This window comes from Echinops telfairi, unplaced genomic scaffold, assembly GCF_000313985.2.
Source record: "Echinops telfairi isolate 266 unplaced genomic scaffold, ASM31398v2 ScPeMD7_443;HRSCAF=831, whole genome shotgun sequence".
Lineage (NCBI taxonomy): Eukaryota > Metazoa > Chordata > Mammalia > Afrosoricida > Tenrecidae > Echinops > Echinops telfairi.
Genome location: NW_022104341.1, coordinates 51046627 through 51054315, shown reverse-complemented (window position 1 = coordinate 51054315; position 7689 = coordinate 51046627).

Genomic DNA, 7689 nt, shown 5'->3' with positions numbered 1-7689 from the left:
AGAAGTAAGCAACAGAGCATAGCCAGGCATCTGCTCTCCAATGTTTATCAACTCACAGCTCACTACTGCAAAAAACTGGAAACAGCCTAAATTCCCATCAGTAAATGAATGGATTAAAAAATCTCCGGTACATACACACAATGGATAATATGTATCCCTAACAAGTAGTGATAAAAACATGAAATACCTTATCTCATGCAAAGTGTTGGAGGATATTAAGCTGAGTGAAGTTAGCCAATCAAAAAAGGCCAAGTGTAACATGAGTCCATTGAGATAAGTTCAAGCAACAGAATGGGCACAAGGAAAAATACACATAACACGCACGCAATTCCCAGACTGAGGACCAGATACTCTGGCATGAGCTAGACCAAATCAAATGATTCATACATCATCAATAATAATAATAAAGTTGCAGATGGCACCTATGCTGAAAAACAACTCCTTCCCCCTCTCATATGCCTTCAAGGCCCACAAAGGGTTAGGGGAAAGAACAAAAGATGGCAATGGGGGACAAGGCCATTAATTCACCCAAGGAGACAGTACTGTTTACGTCTCCACAGAAAAGGGACAGAGAGAGAGTAGACCTCATTCCGGTGCACCAATCCTTAAGGATGACCTTCCTGCTTTGAGAAGCTCATTCACAGAGAGGATTACAGAGCCGGCCTCAGCTCAAGGCATGACGTTCCCTCCCTAAATGCCAGCACTACAGAGGACAGCACTGAAGATGCAGTTCAGGGAGAGTGGCCAGTCTGACCCACCCAGGTGGAGACAAACCAGCAATGGGAGCAAAGCCATAAAGTTCCTGAGGAATCCCAATTGTAGACTTTTGACTGGGGGCCAATGGTTGCCACCTCATCTGATTTGGTTGGGGGTTACTCACAAGGGAGCCACACTAAAAACCTAAAGGTATAACAGGGTGGGTGGGTTGGGACACTAGACTGCTCCATCTCTGACTACAGGAAGAGCAATGGGGACTTGTAGCAGGTGCACCTTTCGAGCATGGATGCTGAGGACTAAAAGGGTCTCAGTGCTGTTGGGTAAGCGGGTCTCGCGATATGGAACTCTGAGGCAAATAAGGACTGGACTGACGGTTTACAACATGTCCTCCTAGTTATTTAACAGAGAAATACTCGTCTACAGAGGGTCAGCCTAACAGCTAGTTCTTTGTATGGTCTTTTTTCCTTTTTCTTTTGGTGTCTATTTAAGATAGGCAGGATAAGCAGGTCCAGTGAGACACTGATGGACCAATAGCTTAGGAGGGATGGAGGGATGGATGGGGAGGAGGTGGGGGGAGGGAGAGGTGAGCCAATAACAATAGGCATAGGGGAATATGAAAATTGATGGTGAGGAGGGTACAGTATTCCTGCTTGTGTTTGATCAATTGAAACCTGTCCAAGAGGAATTGCTGGGATGTGAACAATGGGTAAACATGATGGTAGGGCAGAATGAAAGGAAAGAGCAAAAGAGAAAAGAAGAAAGTAAAAATTACATACATAGGTATAAATATAGTTATGTAAGTATATAACTATATAAAGGTAGGTTATTTAGCCACACACACATATATATATAAATACATATACATATACACACACACATATACAACAATAAGCACATGGACTTTGAGCCTCTAGTCAAATCTTACTTGTTCTAATAAAGTGGTACTCTATGATACCCACCTTCTCAACACAATCGCTGAAGACAAAATGAGTGTATCAGCAAATGTGGTGAAGAAGGCTAATGGATCCTGGCTATTAAATATATATAGTGCCTGGGGTCATAAAGGCTTGCAGTCAAACAAGAGGCTATCTAGCAGGGAAACAACAAAACCCACATGGTAGAAGGACACCAGCCTTGTGATCATGAGGTATAGATAAGAGTGGATATCAGAAAGTCAATAATAAGCAATAAAATGGACATGAATGAGTGTGGAACAAATGGAGACCCAAAGCCCACCTGTAAGATAACTGGACAGTCCCTCATAGAAGGATCATTCAGAGGGAGGATATATATAGGGTGCAGTATAGCACTGATGCAATACATAACTACCTGGTTCTTTTGTATTTCTTCCCCTTAACCTTTATGGTCTTTGTTTTACCTCATTAATCTTGTCAGACCAGCAGAGGTCCATCTGTATAATTAAGATGATTAGATGCATGAAAGCCAAAATAGATAACCCTTCAGAAACAGTATTGGGAATAACGATTCCCTGAGGGTATGGGAAGAAAGGGAGTTGGGGAGGGCAGGTAGGGAGAACTGACAATAATGATGACTGTATAACCCCATGCAGGGAGAACAAACAACAGATTTACAGGTGCATGGATACATTGGTTGATATAACATATGGCAAAATATATATATATATATATCAAAAAGCAAAAAAAAACCCAATAATATGTAATATAATAATAAGGGTTCCTTGTGATAATAAGGTACGGCTGGGGAGGGAGTCGGTAAAGGGGAGCTGATATTAAGGAGTTCAAGAAGAAAAAAAATTGAAATTATGATGGCAGCAATTGTACAATTATGCTTGATCTAATGGAATTATGAATTGTTACAATATCTGTAAGAGCTCCTAGTAAAATAATTTCTTTTTTCATTCTGTGGCTTATTTAAAATGATTTTTAAATTAATTGATTTTGTTTTTTATTTATTCTGTCTTCTGACTGCCAATTTGTTGAGTGTCTCTCTTATTTTTTTCGAATTCACTGCTAACTTCTTCAGTTTCAGTAGTACTCATTGTCTTATTTGTTGTTATTTGTCTGCTAGACTCTCCCAGCTAAGGGTGAAGTCTAACCTGCCAATCAAATTGTAGCTTGATGTCCTCTCATTGGGGGCGTGACCTTTTATATAAGAGCAAGCTGGAAGAGTGATGATTTCTCTGTGACACTTCTACCTGGATGGAACTTCCCGGGGGCCCTAGTCTCCCTCCTAGGGGAGATCCATGCCCTGCCACATTCCCATTGGCCTTGCAGACATATGGCTGTGCACTTCCCCGCCTGGGAACTCCCTGATCCCTACTTGACCTAGGGGCCATCAAACTACAGTTACAGTCTGAAGAGAGCACAGCTGATACCAGAGTCAGAAAGCTGAGTTGGAGTTGGCTGCTATACCTTCCTGACATAAAATTCCTTTTTGATATAAAGTTTTTCCTGTACAAAGTTGAGTGTCACCGGTTTGTTTCTATAGACAGCCAGACTAACACATAATTGTTTTCAATTTTCACATTAAGTCTCTCATTTTGTTTTGCCAATGGTTTCCTGACCTCGGCTACCCTATTTTCTGCATGATTTTAGCTTTCTTTAAACATATATAGCTCTGTATTTTAAAAATTGCCAATTATTCTGGCCTCCATAGGAGAAATCTACCCCCCCCTCCCCCGCAACCCCCAGCATGATTTGCTTTTAACTGTTTTTTAATGTGTGTGGTTTTGTGTGTTTTAAAATTTTCTGCTGAACTTGAGCCATTTTGTTCCTTCCCCCTGCCCCCTGCCTCACATTAAATCTGTTACTGTTTCTTGTGTGGGTGAATGGAGAATTTCTCTGATGGAATACACAACTAGAAAAAGGGACAAGACATCCACTACTCATTCCACGAGCTAAAGATATGGCAGATCATCATTGCAAATACAGCCTAGAAATCCCACAGACAGGCTCCACTCACTCTCATAACTGTTTGATGTCTTTTTCTGAGAACCACCAGAGGACACTGGTATCCTTAGACCATTTGTTTGTTTGTTTTTGATTCTGGAATTATGAATTTTTTGTTCTCTAAAATTCAATATGCAACTGTTGGTGTGGAGGTTTCCACGCTGCTCACAGACGAATGGTAGCAGTGACATGCAACTTTCCTTCTTTCTTCCCTCAGATGTTTAAAAATGAACATGTTTGTTACTAGAGACTCCAGGACCATTTCAGTTTAATTTTTCTTTTGGTTTGCCACTCAGACCAATTTTCAGGTATGAAGGGTAAGAAATCTAGAAGAATTTTTATATTCATATTTTATTTTTCAAAGAAGCACATACAGCCCATCTCAACACATGAAATAGATAACTATATCCCATTAAACCCTCTATAAATGTGGTTTTCTCATTTTATTCCCCCCACCCCACCCTCTCTTCCTCAGTAACATATTACTCCCCTCTCCCTGTTCCCACCCTGTGGCAAAGGTGAGCACTCTCTGTCTTTCCAGCGGACACCACTGTCTCCAGTGCTCTGTTGCAGGCGGTTTTCCCTTGGTGGCAGCCCCATCAGTATGAAGAATTGCCATCACCCTGCTGCACTTAGCATTCAAGCTAGTCCTGGTTGCAGACTAGCCCATCTGTTTCAGACTTCAGCAAGTTTTACACCGCTCTCTTACAGAACAGTGGTCTCCCCCTGTGTTCTTTCAATTGCATGGGCCAAAATTTCAAAAGCCAATTTGTGCCCCATTAAAATAACTGGGTTACAATTTCATGAGTTCAGCTAATTTTCTGTATTTCCTGCTTGGCATATTAATCAGTTCTATACCCAAATGACTATGATGAGAAAGTGCTGTTCTTGTTTCTGGGTACATTTCCTCTACCTCTGTGTCATCCCTCCCTACCTCACTCAGGCCCTCCAGGACATCAATGACATCTGCACTCCTGAGGTCATAGTCAGGGATTTGTTTTTGTGTTGCTTGATACATATGGTAGCTGTGGGCAAGTAAACAGGAGCCTTCAAACTTCACTGTCTTCCTCCACCTCTGAAACTTAACAACTTTTTAGAACAAGACATTGAATAACAAATGCATTTAAAAAGTAAATTCTGTTTAACTATTGGGGGTAACTAAGACTTTGGGTGGAAAAATGAAAAATATTTTTGGAAGGTGAATATTAAGTGGTAATGGTAGTCATTTTTATGGGGTAGTTATTGCAGCCAAAATTGGTATAAAGTGCAGCCAAAATTGGTATAAAGGACTTTGTCAGGCCTATAGAAGCACAATACTTTCCAGCTATGAAAGTTGATTTACATACAGAGCCAACTCCACTAACGTAGTCTCCTGTCATCTACCTCCATCGGTTAATTGATTTCTTTCTTGGAGAGGAGGATATGATTCATCAAAATGGTGTTTTTACAAGGAGTAATTAGGTAAGGTTATCTTCACTCTTTAAACTTTCATTGAAGCTGCCCACCAGGAGCATGCATTCTGCTCTCTTTTTTCTTTATATGACCTTTATTTCAATACACTATGCACTTGTGGGGAGATATTTCCTCTTCTGTATCACTTGAGACTTAATATCTAAGGTTGCTTAATTCTAGAATTCAAAATTGAAGTCATTACACCACATGTAAACCATGTTCTGTGAGATTAGCTTAGCAGTAGCAAAAATGATATTTTACTTCAATATTTACTCAAGTTTTGTATGATTAAAAGTCCTACTAAATACCCAGATATTTATTAGGTTCACAATAAATATACATCTTAATATATGTTTGATGCAAAACTATAATTCAGTTGCTTTTTCCTCACACTAGGAGTCGATTTTTATTACGTGAATTTTATCATTGACAAAATGATAACTTAGAGAAATTAAGTAATGCCCAAATGTCAGATCGAGCAAAAAAGGAAAAGACAAAAAATAAGATTTTTTGACTCAAAGTCCACATTTTGTAACTATTATCACAAAATACTTTTATATATATGAAAGAAATACAAGCATACCTCATTTTACTGTGCTTTGCAAAAGATTTACAAGTGATGTTTAGTGTCAACCCATTAATGTCTGTCAGCACCCTTTTCCCTACTGCATGCACATATTATGTCTCTGTGCCACATTTTGGTAATTCTTACAATATTTTGAGTTTTTCATAATGCTACTGCTCACATGATAGACTACAGAATAATGTAAACATACTTTTCCCATGGACTAAGAAAACCAAAACATTTGTGCTACACACTTCACTAAGGTTGTCTGGAACTGAACTCTCAATAACTCTGAGGTATGCCTGTACATGTAGATACATATTTTGTGTAAAAAGTATATGTATAGCTGAATCAAACTAGTACTATTTCATTAGTACAAAGCACAGAAACAAATATTTTAATTTGGCAGTAGAAAATCAGAAAACTAGGATATAAGAGTAGCATCAGTGAAAAGTAGAATTATTGCTACAGAATGAAGAAGAGCTAGGAAAATTTTCTGATCTTGCTAGCCTTTTTATTTTTATTTTTGCTAAAGAAAGTGATTTTAATAACACAAAGGGAAAATCTTGAGGAAAAAAAGTTCAACCATTGCCCCCTCCTATATAAATCACACAAATAAGTCATTGGTCTTGCAAAATTGTGTCATGCGATCTCCAGCTTCATTTACATCACCAAGGTCATATTTTCCAATTATTGTTCCTTCCTCTTTGTTTCCAATTCTTGCATTCCAATCAACAATAATTATTCATACATCTTGATTATATATTTGGTCAATTTCTGACTGAAGTTGATGGTTAGAATTCTTCATCCCTAGATTTTGTGGATGGTGCATAACTTCTAATCATAGTTCTGTTGATTGGATTTCCTTGGAGGTGAATAGGTATAGTCCTATCACAAAAAGCATTATATTTCTTGATTGATTTTGCAATATCCTTTTTGACAATAAATGTCATGCCAGTCCCCTTGATTGTGTTATTTCCAGCATATGAAAACATGATTTTCTGATTTGAAATAGCCAATACCAGTCCATTTCAGCTCACTAATGCCTAGGATATTGATGTTTATGCATTTCGTTTGATGTTTGATAATTTCCAATTTTCCGTCATATATTCATTAGGTGTTTTGTTTTTCTGATAATTGATGCACTAATTGCAATATTGTTATTAGGTGCTATTGAACAGGTTTTTAACGAGTCCTCCACCAATTTTTATGCCACATTTTTTTCTATGTAGTCCAACTTCTCAGATTATTTGCTCAGTACACAGATCGAACAAATGTGGGAAGGATGCAATCCCGACACACGCTTTTGTCTGATCTGAAGGCATGCAGTACACCCTTTCTGTTCCAACCACAGATTACTTCTACAGAACGATGTAGATGTCTGTATATTTATATAAATGAGCTTAAGCCTATAACTGTGATATTTGAATAATCTCTGATACTCCCACATTATAGTATAATTCTCTCCCCAGATATTGACATCATGTTCAAAATATTTTGAATGAATCCATATTATTAAATATTACTAGGATATCTAATAATTAATGTGTTCATTGTTTAACATTTGAGTTATTCTCAATTTTAACTATTGGGTTATATTAAGGACCTTGATTAACACTACTCAGAACATATATAGTGGTTGGAACTTTTTAAAGCCCATTGTGAGATCCACTTTACCATCATCAACTAGCAATATTTTCTTATTATGGTCAGTTTTCTAGATGAGAAAGGTATCTTGTTATTGATCATTTATACGATTTAATTGTGAAAGTTTCATATTTATATAAAAAAATCCATCTCATCTATAATGCCATTGCTTTGGGCTTAAAAAGCTATTGATACCTTCTGGATGGATAAGTTTTGTAAATCCTATAAATCCTATATAATTTAATGATTTGTTAAACATGTTTTATATCGCTGATATATATGTTATGTATACTATGGTGGGCATTGATTTTTTTCCCTAAGCAGCAATATTCCCAAAATTTATCAACTGCTCTGTTTTTCTTTGTGTAGCATAATGAT